Here is a 24150-nt window from a genome sequence, read left to right as displayed (position 1 = left end):
ATAAAAAAGAACTAGAAGTGAAGATACCACAGATCGAAGCAAAATAAGATGAAATGATAAATGTAATGCATAAGAAACGCAGGCAGAGTGTGAAAATATTGAGCAAAAGGGAGATAGGTCTACATATCGAAAAAGGAGGCAAAACTGCTGACATGGATGAAAGGAATAAGAGGTTTGTTGAAAGAGATGGATAAAACAAGATAAAGTGGCAAAAATAGTACTGTGTTAGAAAATGGCACCTAGAGAATGAGAAAAAACACAAATGAAATAAGTGGTGGCATAAATAAAATTATAATAGGTGGCTTATATCAAAGGGATTACAATACTGCCAACCTTACGAAAATTGATTCTGCTGTGATTTTGTAGTTTGATAACGTTTGCGGCCTTGTCTCCAAATAATATAAAAGGAATTATCGCTGCCTTGCGATATTCCTAAAACGTGCACTTTTGGCGATACTTTAACGTTCATATAACACATACCTCTCTATATGCATAGGACCATTTATACACAGATGCAGAGAGGTTTCCATTCGTTCTCAAAGCACAGGGTACCAAGATGATCACGTGAACTGACCCCTGCACCGCCTCCCCCAACTCCCTCCCTGTCCCACCTCTGCGCCATACAAAAACACTGCAGCAAAGCGCACGTGCTGCCGCTGCTGCTCCGAAGGGGCGTTTCCTGAAAGGGGACTCTGTGCAGGCCTGTCAGCAGCACGCGGAAGTCCCGGGCTCCGGCTGCAGGGAACAGAGGCCTTATGTTCTGAAGCAACGTTGCACCTTCTTGCTTTCTCCTCTTCCCCAAGAGGGAGAAGAGCAAGAGGGCCCTGCTTGTCCTTTGTGAAAACTATGCACGGACAAGAAACAGATCATAAAAATGCTCCGAAAAATGAATATTAAAAGAGCGTAGTGTTCTGTACACAGACGCGGTGTGGCAGCAGCAGGTCTGCACATCAGCCGATGCTTGAACACGGCCTTCTTTCAAAAGCCGTCCCATGGCAGAGAGCTGAATGGGCTGTACTGTAGCCCTCACTTTGCACCTCTGACTGCTATGAATTCCCATCACATCTTTATAGATGTGAAAATCTCCTCATATGCCAAGACTCTGACATACTTGTCAGCAAAAGGTGGAGATTTCGACATTAAAAGAGGAAGCTGCGTGGATCGCCCACAGAGCGTGGGGCTCGGCCATTTTAATCTGGAGAAAGCGTACACAAGTAAAGATGTGTGACAAAAAAGGCTCAGTACAGAATGCATGGAATAGTAAGACAATAAACAAGAATTGATATTGATATTTGTTGGTACTCTCCGGCCCCTGCCAGAGATCCCGTGAGCCCCTCCCGTCCACAGACACACACGCACAGAGCTGCTTCAGGTTCCGGCTCCCTGGTCGCACTGACGCGGCCGGGAACACTCCGTTTAAACCGCACGTGGCAGAGTGGAACGTCACTCTGCAGCATGCGCGCCCCCTTAAAGGGTGAGCGCCTCAGTCCTTTTTCATAACAACTAAACACAGGAACAAAACAATTACTAACTACCACACATCCCGGCACACTGCACCAACATGTCCCCGGAGACCCCTTTAATGGCATCCACCCTGGTTCCCCGGTGAACGTCAGCCCCCGGGCATCCATAACACAACAACAGTTTACTTAGTCCATCACATAGTCAGTGAGACCGCAGGTTTCTCTCGCCCTGTCCTCAGGGGGAACCTCCTGCTAGTCTCTCGGATCGGAGTTCCTTCACCGAGCCTTTCCTGGGTCGGAGACCCCGACAGGAGAGCGGGGCCGCCGCCCTCATCCGGCACCTCTGCCATGTCCACTCCTGCTGTCGGCCCTACACCCTGGACTCGCCCAGTTTTTTAAAGAAGCTGGCTTTGCGGGTGACAGATGCCATTCCATCTGAGGCAGTGACCATCGACCCCTTCACTGCCACCACATCCAAAGGCGCCGGCTCATACGTAAGAGTTTTCCCTGCGGGTACCGGTTCCTCACCAGCACCTCATCCCTTGGCCCAGTCTCTGGGGCCTCAGACCCCTTTGGGTGTTCTCCAGTTCTGTCCGTACTCTTCGCTCCCCTTCCACCTGCTCATTATCAATGACGGTGGGCTCACACTCCCCCACCTCCGGCAGAACGTCCCTCAGGCACTGCTGGAACATTGCAACCCCTGTGGATGCGTGTGGGGTGGTCCGGTATCCCCACAGAAAGAAATACAGCACCCTCTGTAGACATTCACCTTGGCCTTGGGCAATGCTGAACACCATGTTTAAGGTTCTGATCATACACTCTGCCTCGCCATTTGCTCTGGGTCACAGCGGGGTGACCTCGCGGTGGTGTATCCCGTACCCTGTTATCAGGTCTGCAAAGCTCTCACCCTGGAAGGGTGCACCATTGTCCATGCACATCACCTTGGGCAGTCCGTGGGTAGCAAAGACTTTCTCCAGTGCCACCACTACCTTCTCAAACGCCACGGACTCTACGAATTCCACCTCAGGGTACCAGGACCATTCCTCCACCACTACCAGGTAATGCGTGTCCCTGGTCGTGGATCCGAAGTCTGCATGAACCACCTCCCACGGTCTTGTCCCTCGGGGCATGGTTTCTATTACTGCCTCCTTCACTGCTGGCAATGCCACCTGGCACTATATGCATGATGCCACAAATACACCACCCGCCTTTCCAGCGCTGGAAACCAGACTTTCTGATGGAGGCAGGCCTTTATCTTCAGTGCGCCCTGATGTCCTTGATGTGCTAGCTCAATAATCTGCTGCAATTTTGCCTGTGGCACCACTATGCGTTCCCCTCTGAGTAGTAGGCCAGCCTTGGAGAACGCCAGCTCTTTGCGCACCCTCCACAGCTGTTGCAGGGTGACTTTGACCTCTAGCGTTCTCCAGGCCAGTGAGTCCATCACTACTCTCCATGCTCCATGGCAGTCTTTAGAATGATGAAGCACTAGTCTGCCGCTGATGCCTGTTCTAGTACCTCCAACGGCACAGAGTTGGGCGTCGCTGCCTCCACCACCAGCCGGATATGTTTGTCTGCTTCATCCGCACACCTGGACTGCAGGTCTTCCCCTCCATCTCTGTGATACCTAGAGAGGTAGTCTGCAGCATTGTTGCTGCCCGGCCGGTACACCAGCGACACGCCGTACTCAAGGAGGGTCAGCATCCAGCGTTCTATCCTCATGGGTGATTTAGAGGACGCACCTGCCAGGATGGGCAGCAGGGGCATGTAGTCCGTGACCACCGTCACCGACCGCCCCAATACGTACAGTCTGAAATGTCGGCAGCCCCATATGACCGTCAGCGCCTCCCGCTCAATCTCTGAGTACCGTTGTTCAGTGTTTGATAGTGCTTTGCTGGCATAGGCTGTCAGCCGGATCTCCAGATTAGCGTCCACCTGGGTAAGCACCACGCCCAGACCATAAGGGATTGCATCAACCACAATCTCCGTCTGTGGGGCCGGATCAAAGAAGGCCATGGTGTCCTCGGCGGGGAGAGCCCCCTTGATGTCATCAAATGCTGCTTGTTCCAACGGCCCCCACTGCCAGGTGAAGTCTTTTTTTGTGAGGGCCCGCAGCGGCTCAGACCAAGAGGCCAAATCCCGGATGAAGCGGCCACAATACGTGACCATACCCAGAAAACTCTGCACCTCAGACACATTTTCTGGCGGCCGGGCTTCCTGGTTATCCCTCACCTTCTAGGGATTGGGTGACACCCGCCTTCCTTAAAGACGAACACGAAGAACTTAATAGCAGTCTTAAGGAACTCGCACTTGTCACGATGCAGGTTGAGATCCAGGGATCAAAGGCGCTCAAATGTTTTTGCCAGCCTGGACAGATGCTCTGCTTCGGTTTTCGCAAACACCAAAATATCGTCATTGATGTTGAGCACAAGGGCTCATCAGATGATATTTTGGAAAACCTCTGCAGCAGTTGACACCCCGAAGCTGAGCCTCTTGTACCAGTACATATCACGGTGGGTGGTAAAGATGGTAATGTATCTGGACTCAGGATGGAGCACCACCTAGTGGTATCCAGCTCGCAGCTCAGGTTTTGAGAAGAAGCGTGCATCCTGTAGCTCAGTGATGATGTCATCAATAGTGGGCGTCAAGTGCCTTTCCCGCTTGATCGTTTTATTGGGGAGACGCATGTCCACACATATCCTGACCAAGTCAGGCTGCTTTGACTTTCGTGCAATTCCAATAGGGGAGACCCACGGAGTAGGGCCCTCCACCTTCTCAATGATGTCAAGTCCCTCAGGTGGAATGCCACCCACCGATGTTTCAATGCCACAGCTTGGATGGAGTCATCTATGTGCAATCTGACGGGATCGCCAGTCATCCACCCAATTTCTTTGAACAGACCTGAGTGTTTGTCCAGCAACATCTGGATGTCCTCCACATACACAGAGTATGCAAAGGTGACGATACCCAGGAACTCCACCGCCGCTCAGCTGAGTAGAGTGTTGCTGCTGATGGGTGTGACATAGAATCTTGCTCGAATCTTTGATCCCTGATGCTTCACACATGCGACGAAGGCACCATCGTGCTAGATTGGTTGTGCCCCACCAAAGGTAAATATGAGAGCCTTGGGCGTAGAGAGGCGGGGCGGAGACTCAATGGCATCATAATTTCTCTGGCAATGACATTGACAGAAGTGCCAGTGTCCACAAGCACCTGAACTGATGCTTCATTGACCTGCATGTGGCATCTGGGTTGTCGCCTGGACTTCGAGTGCAAAACACCCACGCTAGATACAAAGAACACTTTTTCTTCTTCTTCCTCCTCATCTTCACCTTACAGACCTGCGCCTTCGTCCCCTTGGTCGACCTGTGGCACGTTCGGTGGGCGTTGCTGTTGGAAGAGCCCAGCACGAACAGGACCCCTTGGGACAACCAGCGGACTTGGGGCCTTACACATGCAGGCATAGTTGCACCTCTGACTGCTATGAATTCCCAACACATCTTTATAGATGTGAAAATCTCCTCATATGACAAGACCCTGACATACTTGTCAGCAAAAGGTGGAGATTTCGACAGTAAAAGAGGAAGCTGCGCGGATCGCCCACAGAGGTGCGTGGCACTCAGGAGATCCCACTACCAGAGATCCCGTGAGCCCCTCCCATCCACAGACACACACGCACACAGCAGCTTCGGGTTCGGGCTCCCGGTTGCACTGACGCAGCCGGGAACACCCCGTTTATTTATACCGCACGCGGTGGAGTGGAACGTCACTCCGCCGCGTGCGCACGCCCTTAAAGGGGCAGCGCCACAATATTGATGTTTTATTTATATCGCGCTCGTACACAAGTCACGCTTGTACACAAGTGTTTCAGAGCACGACCAGACAAGGGAGGGGAAACGGGAGAAACAAAAACAGCGATCTTACTAGGCCCAGTGACATTGAAAATGCGCAAGTGCAAGAGAGAGGGAGAGGGGGAAAGTGCATGGGAGTGGGAGTGTAAAGTGCAGAGCAAAGGAGAAAACAGGTAAGTAATGATAAATAAATAAATAAATAAATAAATAAAGACAAAAGACAGTGGTAGTGCAGCCAGCAAGTGCCAAATGCTGGGTCTAAGGCAGCAGACAGGTTATGTCTGATAAGTGCAGGAAGGAAAAGGGGGTGGGCTGTATGGGTACAGATACAGACCCCAGTGCATGGGGTGGCCCAGAGGCAGTGCGGGAGGGTGGCAGCGTGAGCAGGTACCAGGGCCCGGAAGACAAAGGGTAGGCCTGGGGCTGAGAAAGAACAGATCAGCAGAGGGGAGGGGGCGAAGGCAGAAGCAAAGAGGAAGGTCTTGAGGTGCTTCCGGAACCGGAGATGGTTTTCCTCAAGTTTCAGAGTGGCAGGGAGGCTGTTCCAGAGGGAGGCCCCAGCCAAAGAAAGAGATCTACCCCCAGCTCGTTTCTTTGAGAAACGACTGACCCTGAGGGACTTAGAGGTAGAGGAGTGAAGAGCTCGAGAGGAGAGTTATTTGGAGAGGGATAGCTGAAGGTATTTTGGACCCAGGCCCCAGAAAGTCTTGTGGACAATGCAGAGGGTTTTGAATTTAATCCTAAACTGGGAGCCAATGGAGAGATTTCAGAGCTGGAGACATATGATCCCAGGGCTTGAGGCCAAGGACAAGTCTCGCAGTCCTGTTCTGGATCAGTTGCAGAGGGCAGAGAGTAGAGGCAGGTAGATTTAGAAAGAGGCTGTTACAATAGTTCAACCTAGAGAGAACCAGAGCTTGAGAGACAGTGAGCTTCTGGCGGAAGGAGAGTAAAGGCAGACTCCCTCTGAGGAGGTGCAGAAGGAAGTTTGATTTTTTTTTAGACAACAGAGATGTGGGCATAGAAGGAAAGTGTGGAGTCAAAGATAACCCCAAGGTTCTTAGCCTCGCAGGTGACATACTTATACAAGAATTACATACTTATAATCAAATCAGTTGTTATAGTGCTTTATGGTGCTGTTCGCCTTCTTCTAAGCACTCCAATAATAACTGGTATTGTTACCCTGCTTAATGCTACTCAATTGATGAACCTTGGAGGGAAGAAATGCTGATGCAAACTAGCTGGCTGTACAAATATACAGAACAAACGTCTGGCCTAAAACGCAAAATGCAACCTAAGGTTAAAAGTCTCAATATGAGGAACTATGGAGGGTTATAGAAAATTCAGTTTGTGCCAGTAACGCATTTTAGAATGGGATTCTGATGTTCCTGCTGACAGGATCTGTATCTCTGTAATAGTTACCCTTTCATCCTTTTGCTGCGGGAGGTCTAATGCCCACCTAATGTTGACCAGCTTCTACGCGTTTATCCTATTTGTGGGCTCAAGTGTTTACCTCTTTTATATCAAGCAAGTTCAAAGTTGGCATATATTCCAAATATATAGAAGGGTGCAATTATTATAGTTGTATGCAATCTTGCCCCAAATTGCGCACTATTCCAAATGTATAGAAGGGTGCAATTATTATAGTTGTATGCAATCTCGCCCCAAATTGCACACTGTTGTGTATAGATTGTTCTTTCTCCTCAACTCTCTGCAAGTCCACTTTTGATTAAATGGATCAAACTCATCTATCGGAGAAACTAAACGTTTGATTGCTCCTAGTATTTATGACAGAGTCAGGAGTCTACTAATGGCACAGAGGCGAGTATTATGCATCATTCCTTTCCTTGCATTTTTAATAGCAGTAAGAAAAAACCTTTGACAAGAAACAAAACTACCACTCGCAAAAAACCATCCGGTGAGTTCATACCTCCAGTGTCCTGTCCCCTTTCAGTAAGTCCTTTATCAGTGTATTCTACCGGTCGGTGTCTCCTCTTTTCTTGCTGAGATACCACCTTCCTGCACCAGTGCAGTTTCAGAAAGGAGAGGAAAGTCAGCAATGATCATCTGGGCCGCAAGGCGAAGTCTGCAGAACAACAGAGAAATAATGTAAACCGTGGGTAGAGAAATGGGGGTGATAATACTCAATTCCCTGCTGCTGATATGATACTGACTTTACATAATAAATACCAGGGCCATCAAAATTCTATGGTGTGGCATGGAAGCTTCCTATTATACTTGCTCAAAGCCCATCAGTCACAAATGAACAGCGTGCACAGCAGGCTTACAATGAAACACAGGGACGTCATTTAGGGGTTCCCAGGGGTTGCTACTACGACCCCCTAGGTCTCCCCTGCTACCCTTAAAAGAAATTACAAAAATAGAAATAAAATAATATATATTTTTCTTTTTTTTAATGGAAGCTCCTGGGCTGTGGCCAGCGCTCTTTGTTTCTGGAGTGGCTGGATTTCTTGTTCAGGCCTCTGAAAACAACGGGCTCCACAAGTGTAGCAATTTGAACAGTGACCCTAAATAAGAAAGAATAGGAAAAACAAATCATTTTTCTTTCTGGAATTCTATACCATAACTGTTATACTCTTTAAAGGTTTAGTCTGTTCTTAAAAACCTCAATTTCACAATGCAGACAAAAAAGTCCAAAAAGCATTTAGAGTAGGATAAGCATCCATTTTGACATATGTATTTTGCTTTTCACAAGTTGCAGCTTTACCATATTATTTTTCTGCAGTTGTCTCTGTTACGATCATCACAGTATATTCCATTGCGTTATCCTCAGTAGCTTGACAAATTCCTTGTGCCTAAAAGCGTGTGTACAGTGTAGAAATGTTTGACCATAGCACATAAAATGGCCCTTGATTTCATTGTGCCCCAGCTAATGCTTTGTTGTAATGTGTATATCTTTCCTATCTCCCTGGCATGCTGTTCAGGATGTTTGTTTGCATGTATGAGGTAACAAGTGCCCAGAGTATGAGATGATGTGTTAGTGCGCTGCTTGCCCTGTGCTACTCTAAATTCTTTAATAAACAGTTATGAACCCTCCCAATGGTATGTATTTTGCCTTCCTCTGAAGCCTGAAAAGTAGATCCATGCAGGCTTGACATGTAGCAAACTTTGCACCAGACCTGCAGATGAACATGTCTGCTGTTACCAGTTTAATGGTATCAACTACAGGGTGTAATTTGCTTTCTGAATTTGAGAACATTCAGGCATGCAATTGCTCATTTTACTAAACCTGGTAAGATAGCTACAGCTGGTAAGCTAGCTCAGTCGGTTGAGTGCTTGCTGCTGCCATGTATGTGTGATCTGCAGGTTGCAGGATCGAATCCCGGCAACGCCAACTCAGCCTTTCATCCTTCTGTGGTCGATAAATGAGTATCAAACACAGGTTGGGTGATATTGTATGTACATTTGTTCTATATAAAGCACGTAAGTGCTATATAATACTACATCATTATCATTTGCCCATGGACATCTGCTTGCATTCACAGTAATTTGGTAATATGAGTCTGTACACACTGATATTATAGATATCAGTGTCTCGGGAGGATAGCTCGGTAGGTTCAATCCCCGGGTTGGCGCTTAGAAACCTCTGGGTATTAAGCGCATTAATAATAACCTATCATATCATACATATGGTGATCCATTCTTGTATGAAATGTATATCACATTACAGTGATATCGTAACAATATTTTTCTTAGTGTACTTAAGAACAATGCTGTGTGATGCCACTAGGGGTGAAACGTAGTGTTCCATCGCTTCCTATGATATCACTTTGGGTGGGGTCAAATTACATCAATTCCTGGGATGTCATCAAAGGTCAAGGGTCACGTGATGTCACTTCCGCTACCCCTGGCATTTTGGTGAAATGACATCCCTGATGAAAAGTATACATAGTCTGCTCATTAGACAAGCCAGATGCCCTGAGAATGTCCTCCAGACGAGCCCACACCTAAAATGCATATCCACCCTTGCATAGTGAGCCCCAATTAAGGATAGATCAGTACAGATCTGATTCATCACCCACCTGACCCACCTAGCCAAGGTTGGGGTGGATGCTGGCCTAAACAGTTTGCAAAAGGCGATAAACAGCTGATCTGAAAGTGTGTGCATTGAAGATGTGTGAGCCTCAAATCCCCAAATCAAAAACCTCACACACTATTAAGGGGCAGAATGGAAATAAGGAAAAGCAATGAGGTGGGAAACTGACTTATTCACGCAAGACACTCTAAATGACAGCCTATTTTGTGGGAAAGACCTAATGTCCTAGTCCTCCTGAAACACACCAGGCACATGAGAATGCCCAGCAAGGCCACTGTTATCCAGCCAATCCCTGAAAAGTGTAAAAACTCAATTTTTATCCCACAATATAGAATATCTAGGCCTGGATGGGTACCAATCTTAACAACCCTAATTATTCTGCACACAAAAGGACGTTCCCGAACAAAGACCATTGGCCTCATTCCGAGATTGGTGGTAGTCATGGTGCTATTTGCGCCATGACTGCCACCAATAACGGGACCGAGTCCGGTGTGGTGCAATGGGGACTTACCGGTCTAGTCCGACCCTGGCGGGACCGGTAAATCCCCATTGCACCAACCATTCCCCATTCCCATTTGAGTCCCCATAGGGCTCAATGGGAATGGAAGGCGCTATTTAGCGGCCTCGTCCCCTAACGGGACCCGTAAGGGACATGTGGTCCGACCACACGTCCCTAGCGGTTCCTGTTAGAGGACCTCGGAATTGGGCAGTAGGGGATTACCACACCGGTCTCCTTACCGGTGTCCGGTATCCCCTACCGCCTGACTCGCAATGAGGCCCATTGTCAGTCCTGGTGCAGAGAGAGGCCTATGTGAAATTGATGTATGAATTAAGCAAAAATGTGAGTGCAAAAATGAACGTACACAATAATTACAACACCCAAGTACACATTGGCAGTGCTAACAAATTATACTATTGTATTGATTTGGAGATAATTTGTATATAACTAGATTTGCAAAATCTATCAAATGCAATCAAGTACAAATAGCAAAAATTATTATTTGCTTTTTGACAAGAATCTTAAGAGAGCATTCATCACCAGCTGAATTCAGAAGTATACAGTGTATGTAACAATTCCTAAGATCACTAAATGCTAATATATATATTCTCTGAAGGTAAGTGGCAAGAAGACCACACATTTAACAATCAATATTACAAATAATACAACTTGTTTAAAAGGAACGAGACAATGTGATGTGTACGTATTAACTGTAATTTATGAAATAATCATGCATTACATGTTTCAATCCTTCGGGTTGCTGTAAGATCTTCCTCAGGGGCTAAATAACTGATTAGTGGTGTATAATAGCCAATTACCAACAGCATGGAAAATTAGGGGTGTACACAAACCAGTGACCTGTGTTGTAACAAATAATGAGAGGAAAGTATATACTATGTGAAGTATGATATGATATGATATGGCATTTGTAATGCGCCTATACACAAGTGTTTCAAGGCGCGACGAGGCAAGGAAGGGGAACAGAGGGAGGACAGAGACAACGATCTTACTAGGCCAAGTGACAATGAGATTGTGCAAGTGCAGGGGAGGGGAGGGGAAAAGTGCCAAGGAAAAGGGGAGGGGGATGTGGTGTACATTGGATCAAAACAATAACCAGAAGTGCGGCCAGCAGGTGGCAGTTGCAAGGGTAAGTGCAGACAGCAGGTGTCCAAAAGTGCAGGTAGGGGGACTGTAGGGTTACAGATACACACCCAACTGCAAGGCATGAACCTGGGCCCGAAATCTGAGAGTAGCCAGATGACCAGTGCAGTATCAGACATGAAAACAGTAGGAGAGAGGAAGAGAGAAGGCAGAAGCAAAGAGGAAGGTCTTGAGGTGTTTCCGGAACTGGAGATGGTTCTCCTCAAGTTTCAGAGAGGCAGGGAGGCTGTTCCAGAGGGAGGCCTCAGCCGAAGAAAGAGATCTACCACCAATTCGTTGCTTGGAGAAGCGACTGACCCTGAGCGAGTTTGAGGTGGAGAGCAAAGAGCTCAAATAGGAAGGTATTTGCAAAGAGAGAGTTGGAGGTATTGAGGCCCCAGAAGGCCTTGTGGACAATGCATAGGGTCTTGAACTTAATCCATGCAGCCACTTGGAGCCAATCTAGAGATTTCAGTGCTGGAGCGATACCATCTCTGGGCTTGAGACCAAGGACAAATCTCACAGTCCTGTTCTGGATGAGTTGCAGAGGGGGCGGAGAGTAGAAGCAGGCAGACTTAGAAAGAGGCTGTTGCAGAAGTCCAGTCTAGAAAGAACCAAAACTCTAGAGACAGTAGGCTTTTAAGGGAAGAAGAGGAAAGGAAGAATACCTCTGAGGAGGTGCAGTTGGTAGCTTGACTTCTTAGAGACGTCTGAGATGTGAGGATAAAAGGAGAGTGTGGAGTCAAATATGAAACCAGAGTTTCTTAGCCTCACAGGTTGGAGCAGGAAGAGGGCCAAGGGAGGCCGACCAGAGAGTGACAGGAAAGGAAGGTGCAGGTGTGTGATGAGGAGAATCTCCGTTTTACTGGCATTAAGGAAGAGATCGTTGGAGGCACACCACTCCTGGATAGCAGACAGACAGTCAGAGATGGGAGAAGGAGAGGAGGTGGCAGAGGGGAGCCAGAAAATGAGCTGAATGTCATTTGCATAGCACTGAAAGTTGGAGCAGAGAGCGGCAATGCAGTGGGTGAGAGGTGTCAGGTATTGGTTGAACAGCCAGGGAGAGAAGTTAGACCCCTGGGGAACACAACAGGTAGAGAGTGGGATAGAGGAAAAGAAGGGCCCAAGTTGGACGTAGGAGAGTCGATCAGAGAGGAAAGAGGTCAGCCAGGCCAGGGCCTGATCGGTGATACCCAGGATATCACAGAGACGATTGAGCAGGATAGCCTGGTTAACCATGTCAAAGGCAGAAGAGAGATTGTGTAAGATGAGGACAGAGGGAAGATTAGAATCAAGGTTAGAGAGCAGGTCTACACAGAGGTTCAGAAGATGAGTTTCGGGGCTTCAGGCTGCTCTGAAGACAGACTGATGGTCATGGAGACAACCAACAGATTCAGGAGATGGCCAGCTTTTCCAGGAGTTTGCCCAGGAAAGGAGTGATGGATATCGGGGGATAGTTAGCCGGGCAGGAGGGGTCGGCTGAGGGTTTCTTGAGAAGAGGGTGCACAAGAGAGTGCTTCAAGGGGGGAAGGGGAGGCTCCAGTGGCAAAGGAGTGGTTGCAGAAGTCAGCCAGGGCAGGAGCAAGGGTGTCAATGTGGTCATTGATGATTTTGGAAGAACAGGGAAGAACCTGTTTTGATGAGACTTTCATAGATCGGACTTGTCTAGAAACCTCGTCAGAGGAGAACAGAGGAAAGGAAGAGAAGGATGGAGGAGAGGTGGCCACAGGGTGGCCAGATGTAGAGGAGAGAGCAGAAGGAGAAGGAGGAGAGGACGAGAGGGTGGACAGGATGTCCTGGATTTATGAGATGAAATGAGAAGTCAGGGCCGTACAGAGGGCCTGGGAGGGGACAGGAGAGGTAGAGACTGCAGCATGATTGGCCAGCTCCTTGAACATTTTAAAGAGTTTAGCCAAGTTGTTAGATGCCGCAGAGATGCGGGCTTGGATGTGAGCTCTCTTCTTAGTGTGGACAGAGAGCTGGTATTGCCTTTGGAGAGGCAGCAGGGCAGTTTGTCAGAGGATGCACAAGGAGCTTGCCATTTCCTCTCAACCACCCTGCACTTGCGTTTAAGGCTGACAAGGTCAGAGTCATACCATACTTTGGGCTTCAAGCGGATCCTCATGACAGGGACAAGAACATCAAGAGTATCAGAGATAGAAGAGTGGGGCATGAAAGGGATTTGTCAGGATGTAAGTCAGTCTGAGGAGGAGGAGGGGGGAGAGAAAGTGGTGGCAAAAGCCTCAACTGACACATGCTTCATGGGTCAGATGAACGAGAAGGTAGGTGACATTGCTGGAGTTGGCTTGGACTGAGGGGTAGAGAGGGAGAGATGGGAGGAAAGGAGAAAGTGATCACTCCATGAGAGAGGTGCGGTGAGGGGGATAGAGAGGGGAAGGTCTGAGGAGATCAGAGGAGATTAGAACATCCAGTGTGCCCTGCAAAGTTAGTTGGGCCAGAGGGGAGAATAGAAAGAGAGAGAGGGTCGCAGAGGTCACGAAAGAGTCGAGAGGACAGACCGGAAGCATCCAGGTGGATGTTGTAAGAGGATTCAATTCAACACTAGAGCTAAGTCAACGCCTAGTCTATAATACTGAATGAAAACCCTTATTGATATATCTTTATGTCCAGTTCATGCGTTCTGGATGACTACCCCTATATAACACCCCTCTCTCAGAATCCCCCTGACCCCACTGAGCCAAGAAGTAGTTCTGTTTTGCAAGTTAAAAGGTTTATTTGAGAAGTAAAGCAATATATATCTATCACACTTTTTAATAATTAATAATTGAATATCACACTTAATCTGATTAGATAAAGATTAACAACGGAGAATCTGGCACTAGCACACTTCTTTATAATCACTAAGGAGTTGACATGAAATGGATAAAGTAGCAACAATACTTTTATGGTTTCAAATGGATGCAATGTGGAATGAAATGCAGTACAGAAAATAACTTGATAGGATTTCAGCAAAAGACAATGTAATCACTTTCTTGGACAATTCACCCCCCCCTTTTATGCAATGCAAGGAAAGGGAAGGAAGGCACAAAATTCTCAGAAATGCAATTCAAACGTAATTCAGTTCACCCAGCAACTTAGACTACAGAAGTTGAAAACACAGGCCCAAATGCTTTTAAATGTGCTGGCAATGAAGAAAAACATATGCTAAAATGCTTTTAATTCCCTCTAGAGGTTCAGGGTGAGTGGTATCAAGTTAATATTAGCTCAGGCTCACTCTAGCAGTGATGCAGGGACAGTTTTTATGAGGCAAACGATTTTTTTCAGAGGAAAGCAAAAGCAGCTATCTTTTTGCAAGTGGAGAAATTTTCAAATCGCGGCAAAATTCGCGAATGCGTCTGGCGCGAGTACAGAGGAACTACAAGGACTAGTAAATGAAAGTTACTGCAAGTCTCTAGCACAAACGGTCGCGGAGATATGAGCGATTGAATAAAGGTCATTTTTCAGATTGAAATTTTAAAGTTCACAAAGACAAGTGCAGTTTGCAACTAGCAAATCACAGGTGACAGCTTTACAAATGACAGGTGACAGTTAGGAGGCAGTTCTACTTAGATTAAAATAGAATTGAATTATATTATTTTAACTAAGAGATTGGTTCTGCACAGTTTTCTAGGTACTCACACTATATTCTTGAGTTAATTGGGCCTCGCCACGGATCTGGTCAGGTTTTGGACTGGACTCTGGTTCAGCTCTTTGGTTCTGCTAACATTGGCCTGGGTCAGCTCTTTCTCTGGATTCTGAAGATTGAGGGATTTAAAGTCTGGATCTTTCTGCACAGCTTTCTCTAGAGATTGATGGAGGTAAAGTATGGATTTTCCAGCAGAGCGTCCCGCAGCAAATGGATTTGAAGGTCCCTATCTGTCCTGTCTGTCTGCTTTTATGTGTTTTCAAAATGGGTGTGTGTGCAGCATCACTAGACCCTACCCCTCTCCACTTATCATTGGCCAAGCTTTCATTTCTCCCCTGATTGGGGGAGCTAAGTTGTGTCAGAGTGATGTCATTTTACAGCCTGCAGAAAGTCCACTCCTCCTGTCAACTTACACACAAATCTAGATTTGAACCAAATACATATTTGCAGAGGTACATATTGTTTTAAAATCATATGCACCCCTCACATATCACAGGAGGTATCCCCTGTTCAAACTCTGCTCTTCCTGGGAGCTTGCATTCAGAAATGGCAATATTTTGCACTTTTTAACTGGTTTGCAATACCGGACATTACCCCAAATTTACACACGCAAGGAGTATGGACATTAGTTGATGAAGTGTCAGATTTTCCACATGCACACATTTTGAGTAATATCCTCTTTTCCGCTAAAACTCCCCTGAACATGCCACCGGTTCTAAAAACCTCTTAAAATGTGGGCAGAAAAATCACAAGAATTATGGTGTCATTTAAATAATTTTCACAAGTCCGTACTATGAGTTATTCATCTTTTTAGAGTTATGTTCTGGCCCCAAAGGGGTGTGGTTTTCCTCCAGCACAAGGTTGAATTTCTGGTTTTTCCAGTTCTGCCAAGCCAGCTTGCTCTCACAGGCAGTGCCCCTCCCCTTTGCTTCAGGAGGAAGCTACTTTTACGACATCTGCAATAAACCATCTGCCTGGGTCAGGACAGGGCTTTGTTCAGAGCTCCTGTATTCTGTGGGGGCTCCCCTTAATTCAATTATCAGAGAGATGGCATATCCTTAGTGTGGCCAGCAAAAGGCAGATAGGCCTGGGAACACAGCTGTGACTCAAGTTTCACTCCTGATGGGAGTAGTTGTCAGGCAGAATTCAGTTTCTCAAGCCAGGTTTCAGATAAAATGTCACTTTTTGTTCCCCAGTTTAAGTCAATACAATTTTCTTACATATGCAGCTAGAATGCTGATTCTAAGTTCAAAACTATGACATTTAAACAATTGAAACCTATGTGACACTCAAAGTAGGTCACTCATTTCTTTTAAACATTTAGATTTTTAGTGTCTTTCCGTCCAAATTTACTTAAACTGCTGAAATCCACAGCTCAACCAGTCTTGTTATAAACCTTCAAGTCACTTCAGAATATAACTTTACATTGGATCCACCTCTCAGTAAGTCTTTCTTTGGCATGTTTTGGGTTCATTTATTCAGTTTTACACAAAATCTGGTGGTTTTAAAACGCCGGCTTTTGGATAGTGGTGAGTACTGGTACTGCACCCCTTTTTGGGATTTAAGAAAATGAATTCCCAACAGTTATGGGTTTGCTTTTGGCAATCAGCATTGCCATTCCCAATGGTTTCAGACTACTGTGTGGGTAGTCCAATGGTGGTTTTAGGCAGTGTCCTTCTGTGCCCATAACATTGGCAAAAATGAGTGGCAGCCTATTCTTCATGCATTTCCCTGTGCATTTTCTGGGAAGCTCTGGCCATCATGATGTTTTCATGTCAGTACTGCACAGTTTTGAGGTAGGGCTCGGATACATGGGTAAATACATCCCACAAGCCCCCCTTCTTGCGGTGGCCATCTGATCCTTCACTGGTGGGACCCGCAAGATCTGGGATGTTTCCTCATCTTCTTCCAATAGATGGCACAGTTCAGCCTCTTTTCCTCCATCCGGTCGGATCGATCGGTTCTCCTCGCCGGTCCTGATGGGAATATTGGGCGGTACACTGGGCCCCCTGCGTCTCTGCTCCCGGTCTCCGGACCGTCCTCCTTGTCCCGTCTCCAGGTTTTCTTTCTCCTAGGACGACAAAGGAAGAGCGGCAATACCTATTCATGGACATTTTTCCACCACTGTTGAGATAGTGGGGCAGCATATGCATTTCATCATAACGAAACATTACATTCTTATTTTGAAAAAAAAAACAGTATAACTAAGAGACAGTTTCATGCAAATCACAATATTTTAGAGACTAGATGTGGTATGTTTTATGGTTGGAACTGAATTAGTCTGAGACAGTACCCGCTAGGATTCCAGAGGATTCCTCCAGTTGTTGCAGAGTGTGCCTGGGATGGCAACATTTCAACTGGTTTATGTGGACCCACTTGTCTTCCCCCGCTGCCAAAGGACCTTTGGGGATGTGGATTTTGTAGGCCACAGGGGAGATTTTGTCTATGATCTCAAAGGGTCCCTTCCATGTAGGCAAAAATTTGCGCTGCTTGGCCTGGTTCCTTTGGAAGTTGTATAGATAGACCCGTTCTCCCACCTGATATTCCTTCCTGGAAGTTTTCAGGTCATAATGGGTCTTCATGCTATCAGCCGATCTTTCTAGATTCCGCTGAGCGTAAGCAAAAGCATGTTGGAGGTGTTTCCTTAAATTCTCCACATACTCATGAGTAGTGGAGGCATTTATCAGTGTCTGCTCTTGGGTCCTGTAGAGCAAATGCTGCGGAAGCACCATCTTGCGTCCAGTCATCAACTCAAATGGTGACATTTTGGTTGCAGATGAAGGGGTAGATCTGATGGCCATTAGGACCAGAGGTAATCGGATATCCCAACTTGGCCCAGAATCTGCCACAAACTTTTTTAAGATGCTCACAATTGTCCGGTTATATCTCTCTACTGCCCCAGAAGAAGCTGGCCTGTAAGCAATATGCAACTTCCTTTTGACCCCCAGTATCTCCCACATCTTTGTCATTACTTCACTGGTGAAGTGGCTACCTCTGTCTGACTCAATCCTTTGAGGTAGACCAAAAAAACGGGAAAAGATGTGGTTAATCATCAGGGCAGCTGCGGTTTCTGCCTTGCAATTTGGGGCTGGGAGACATTCCACCCACTTGGTAAACAAGCATGTCACAGTCAACATGTACTTATTCCCCCTAGCAGAGCGAATCACGGGGCCTACAAAGTCGATTTGTAAATCTGACCATGGCAGTGTTATCCCCCGCTTTTGGAGAGGCGCGCGGTGCGTGAGGGATGATGGCTGAAATTGTGCACACACAAGACACCCCTTCAAGTATTGGTCGAGGTCCTGCCCCATGTGTGGCCAGTATGCAACCTCTCTTAAGATTTCCAATGTTGTGTGAAACCCCCTATGACCGGCGGTGGCCGCATCATGGGCGTGACTTAACATCAGGCTTCGGAATGAGGTAGGAACCACCCACTGATCGTGGCCAGCTTTGGATTTCCTTACCAGCAAACCGTCTTGGATTCGGAACATTTTTGGACATTTCATCAACACTCTTAGGTCCTCTTTCCCAATGTAATCGGTATCCGTCAGGGGAAAGTTCTCAGGGTCCTCAAGGTGCTGGTAAAATTTACCAATAATTGGATCCCCCTTCTGAGCGATAATCAAATCAGCATCAGGGGTCTCCTTACTCCATTGTGCAATTGAAAGGTCGTTGTGAGCATTTGTCTGGGACCTAGTGATAGCAGTGACCTGGATTTCCCCCAACAGGGACTCAATCTCAATTAGATCCCCTTGGATTGCCCCGGTTTTGGCCAGCTGATCAGCTAAGTCGTTTCCAGTTTTGTCTGGTCCCTCTACTTTGGAATGACCCTTGATCTTTTTCCAATAGATGGTCATCTCATTCGAGGTGACCAGATCATCAATGTTTTGGATCAACTTCCCATGTTTCAAGGGTTTGTTGTTAGCACATAACATGCCTCTGGTTTTCCAATTAACCAGGTGCTCCACGAACCCGTTCCGTACATAATCCGAATCTGTGATTATGACCAGTTCGTGGAGTTGATGCTGGACAGCAGTGAGGATGGCCTGATGCACAGCCATCAATTCTGCCACCTGACTACTTCGGGGACCAATTTTGTAACCAGCGGAGGGTTCTGGGAACTCATTCACCCATGCATTCCCTACGCCGGCCACCAGTTCTTTCTCCCCGTTGTTGTCAACATGGTAAGAGCATCCATCCACATAGACAGTGGGCATTCCCTCACACTTGTCCTCTTCAAAGACTTTGTGTGGGGAATTAAGGTATGCCTCCATGTTGTCCTTGATTTTTAGACTTTCGTCCTCGAGACAGTTTTCTCTGGCACAATCATGCAAGTCAGCCAGACCTTGCGCGAAGGGACTCTTCTTGTTTTGGCCATATCTGACCTCCACAGGAAAGCCTTGCATTGACAGAATCCAGGAAGTAATTCGGGAATTACTCACATTTCCGGCCCGGATTCTATCACTTTGGAGATATTGCAGAGGCTGGTGTGGAGTCTCCACTATGATGTGTTCCCCCTGGATAAACGGGCGGTAATTCTTCAATGCCCACACCGTTGCCAGGAGTGCCTTCTCACAATCGTTGAATTTTTCCTCCACAGAGGATAAAGTTTTGCTCGCATAGGATATTACTTTATTGACCTTGTCATGCTTTTGGTATAATACTGCCGTCAAGCACGTATTAGAGAACCCCGTCTCCAGGAAAAACTCCTTGTTTCTGACAGGGTAAGCTAGGCAAGGCGCTTGTGAGAGGCTTCTTTTGAGTTGTCTTACTGCCTCGGATTGTTCTGGACCCCATTCCCACTTGACCCCCCCCTTCAGGAGATGAATCAGGGGTCTGGTGATCTCTGCGTAGCCCTCAATGAACTTTCTGCTGTAATTAGTCAGTCCAAGGAGGCTCCTTAGTTCCCGCAGAGTTGTGGGGTCTTTCAGTTTCTGAAGTGCTTCCACTTTCTTTTCCTGGGGACAGAGGCCCTGAGCAGTAATCTCATGCCCCAAGAAATTAACACAGGTTCTACACCACTGTGCTTTCTGAAAGGAAAGTTTTACTCCGGCGGCCCTCAACTGGGTCAGAACATAACGGATCTCCGCTATGTGTTCCTCCACAGATGAACTTTTGATGAGGACATCATCTACATAAGCCAGGTTACCCCTCGCACCCAGGTCGGGCATGGCCTTATGTAGGAAAATATTGAACTCATTACCGGAGTTAAGGTATCCGAAGGGAGTCCGGGTCCATGTGTACTGCTGGCCCCCAAAGGTAAAAGCCAGCTTGTATTGGTCCTCCCTACTGACAGGCACGGTCCAGTATCCATTGGTCAGGTCTATTGCAGTGAATACCTGTGACCCCTGAATCTGGGCCAGCCCTTGGTCAATGTAGGGCAGAGGCCATCGGGAAGTATGGACCCGTTTGTTGAGCTCCCTGAGGTCGGCGCAGAGTCTCCACTGGCCATTTGGCTTTAATATTCCCAGCACCGGGTTATTGAAGGTGCTGTGGACTGGACGGATTATTCCCCTGGACTCAAGGTTCTTAATTATTTCAGTAAGGGACTCCATTGATGCGAGAGGCAAGCGATATTGCTTCACAAACACAGGAGTCATGCCAGGGTCCGTGGGGATTGTGGTTGTGTGGATGTCGGTGCGACCACAGTCATATGAGTCTACCGCAAAGAGATCTTGGAAATCCAAGAAAACTTGTTTCAACTTTTGCTTTTGTTCCAGAGTCACACAGGCATCAGCTAGGTTGACTCTCTCTTCCACCATCTGCCTGAAGCCTGGAGAGACTTCTGGTTTGGCTATCTCAGCGGCCTCCTCCAGCTGGGTGGAGAAGTCCCTGGTAAGAGTGCTGATTTGGACTGGAGGCTTCAGGTGGGAAAGGCAGCCCTCATGGACCTGGAAAATCACCTCATCCCTCCTGAAGTCACAAGTCACATCTTCCTTACCATAAGGGCAAGAAGTGTACACCAGGAAGTTCTCCCCATGCCGGGTAAAAATCCTGTCTGGTGTTGTATTGTCATCACTGTCACTGTCAAAACAGTCCTTGGGGATTAGTCCTAACAGTTCATTTACTAAGTCGATGGAAAAATGTCGGTCATCAACCGCCATTCCAATAATGGTGCCTGCGGCTAGAGTAATACTCTTTAAGTCGCTGTTATCCACCTCTATTGGAATGGTGCCATGTTCTATGTTGACTAATGGAGTTGGGTTTACCCCCAACCCTTGCTGTTGGAGAGAAGCATTTAGGTGTATGTAAGCATCAGGGTTTTTCAACTCTTGTCCCCTTTTAACTTTCACTTCCAGGGAGAATTGTCGGGTCCTTTCTGGGATGGTGACTTCCTCTTTAACCTGAATTTCAACCGCATAAGGTAGCAATTGAGCTGACCTAAATGCTTTTTCTGGATCATCAAAGCCCATGGGATTATCCGCTAATCGGGACCAAGCTTTGAAGTTTATTAGGTCCAAACTAATGGCAAAGCGATTGAGAATGTCACTGCCTAAGTAAAAGGCGGCAGTGACGTCTCGCACGACCCAACAATTATGGACTATGCTCTTGTTGCCAATGGAGATTTTGAGCATACACCTGCTTGGCAGGAGATGTTTGGAATTAGGTGCTTCCAGGTCCATTTCCCATTTGTCTATCAGTTTGAAGGTGGGAATGGCTGGGTCTTTTGGGAGTTGGCGGAACATGGCTTCGCTGATGAAGCTCTTACCGTTGTTCACACACACTCGAGCGAGAACAGAGTCCTTCCCATCATTTAATTGGACAGGGATGAACAACTGCTCTCCAATTTGCTGTATATCAGCCAGGCTCTGAGCTGATTTCACATCTTTCTGGACTATAGGAGTGGGAGTTTCTGATTGTGGATTAGTATAGAATCTCAGAGTGTTTCCTTCCAGCGTGGAGTACCACTTTAGACTGGAAGGAAGGTTGATTTTCAGAAATAGAGAAAACCCCCCATCACCAGCCTGTTGTCCTACCGCTATTACTGTCACGTCTGGAATTTGGCTATTCTGGAAGTGAAATTCTACTTGGTCAGGTTTTTGTTCAACCATGTGGCAGGTGCCGTTTAAACTAACATGGTTGACACTCTGTTTTAATTTTATTGGTCGGCTAGTCTGGGTCCAGAGGACCTTGTTTACGCAATCTATTAGGGGTGACAACCTTCTCAGGAGGTCATTCCCTAGTAAACAAGGGGTGCCCTCTGGAGTCACAACTATGACTGGGTGTTTCAACTTGTGTCGCCCAATTTTAATGTCCAAGTCTGCCGTCCCCTCGACGGGAATTTCCTTCCCGTCAAAGTTCTGGAGTTGTCCAGGAAGTGAGGTGAGAGGAATTTGGTAATTCTCTCCCCTTCCTGCATTCAGTTCATCAAAGGCCCTTCTGGACAGAAGGGTAGCTTGAGATCCCGTGTCCACCAGTGCCAAAATTGTACCCTGCCCCTGTACTTGTACCGGGGCATAGTATCTTCCCTCCTTCTCCTAAAGGGGGCACAGATAATGCACATTTTTGGACAACTGGTGGGCTATCTTTCTGGTTTTGGACATTGCAAGAGAAGAAATTTGGGCAGAATTCTGTGGAGAGCCTTGGGAATCTGAATGAAAAAATTGGCAACTGGAGATCAGAGCCATTGTGGGTTCCCCTGGCTCCGGTTCCGGGCCGCCCCCCCTTTTTGGAGGCAGTCACCAGGATGGGTTTGAACCAGGGGATTTTCTTGCTGTTGGTTCTGGGATGAGATGGTGGGCGGCGGTAGCTCAGTCTCCACATCTCCCCAGTCTGGATTTGCATCCCTAGGGACCCATTTTTCTTTGGGAGGAGTTCCCCCCTCTCTGAAGGAGAAGATCCTTTTCCCAGGATCCTCTGAGGATCCCTCTCCCTCAAATTGGAAGATCTGTACCTCCTCCTCAAACTGTGTCTGTTTGGGTCTTTTGTTTCTCCTACCACCCCTCTGCTCCTTAGGAGGCAGACTTTCAGGGGCAGGAGATTTTGTTTCTGGTTCCTGGGTTTCCAGGGGCTGTTTACAAGTGAGGAAGGAAGCTTCCTCCAAGGCTTTACACCCCCCTTCCCCTTGTGCCTCCTCCCTGGGAACCGGTGAGTTATCGGGGTGCTGCCCCCGTCATTGTTCTGGGGCACCAGGTCCAGAGTTGGGTGCGTGCTGCGCCGGCATGCCGATCTGAGGGTTCTGCTGAGCCCTCAGTATGTGACCCAGATCCCGCGCCATGTTTTGAACCTGGCGCTCTAACTGGGAAACCCGCTCAGGCTGATACGGGGCCCTGTTTTCTCCCCTGGGCTGATCCCGGGAAGGGTAGCTGTCCCTCCTCTGGTAATACCCCGGGTTGGGAAGATTTGGGTACCCCTCCACCCTTGGCCTCCCCTCTCCCGGATTAGGTTGTCTGGGCTCAGGGAATTGGGGAAAGAAGGATGGATGATTTTGGGGTTGGAAATTGGGTGGATACCTGGGGAAAAGGTTCTGCCCAGGATTTGGAGAATTTCTGCCCTCCTGTGGGAAGTTGGGAGGGAAGTTCCCTGGGTTAGGTGCTTGGCTGGATCCCCCCCCTTGGGCTGGAGGAGTCCACACATAACCCAGGATGGGTCGATTTCCCTTGTAACAGGGACTTACATAATCAGGAGAGCGAGGGACCCCATTTGTGGGGCTGCCTCCCTGGCTCCCTGTCTGTGACTGACCCGAGGACCTCCTGGGCCTAGCATTATTAGGTGCAGGTAGGTTTTTAGGCCCCCCCATCTCCAAATCCAAAACGGGGGTGACCTTTACCTCTGCCACCTGGCAGCAGCAGGGGTGCTGTTGGCTTTGGGGTTTTTCTGGGCATTACTTTTGCTATCTACCGGTTTCTGCACCTCATAGATCCGGGTAGCCTGTTCAATGACCCAGTCTAAAGATCTTTTCTCGTGAAAATCCCTCACGAGCTGGGTCATTATGTATTTGGGCAAGGCATGAAAAAATGTATTAATGAATTCTCTACTGTCTGTGCGCACCCTTCTGGTGGTCTGCGCAAAAGCACATTTCAGTTCTTGCACAAATTCCTGTGGGGCCTGATCCTCCCCACATTGCAAATTGTAGGCTGCCTTGCGAGCCTCTTGAGGATTTCTATGAATGGAAAAATGTTTCAAGATGGCCGCCTTATAGGTGAACCATCTTAAATGATTTTGGTCCTCCAGCCCCGCAAAGAAACTGGAGTATTCCGGGGAGAAGGTCCACTTTACATATTGAATACAGCTTTGGCTGTCCTTCAAATGGAAAGTCTCCATCATTTGCTCAAACAACTCTAAGTGCTCCCAAACAGAATACTTAGCGTTCTTATGGTAAGGCGTGATGATGCTCCTGATCGCCTTAATCTGCTTTAAGGGGTCCTTAAGCAAGGCCCTTTTTACCTTATTGGCCTTTTTGGTTCGGGTAACCCTTGTCCATTCATCCTCTGACTCAGAGGCACTGCTCCCAGAGGTTCCCGTCAGATCCTCCAGGTTTTCCCGGATTCTGCGAGCCT

This window comes from Ambystoma mexicanum, chromosome 8 (assembly GCF_040938575.1).
Source record: "Ambystoma mexicanum isolate Mex_15411 chromosome 8, UKY_AmexF1_1, whole genome shotgun sequence".
NCBI classification, from domain to species: Eukaryota; Metazoa; Chordata; class Amphibia; order Caudata; family Ambystomatidae; genus Ambystoma; species Ambystoma mexicanum.
This window is presented reverse-complemented; position numbering follows the sequence as displayed.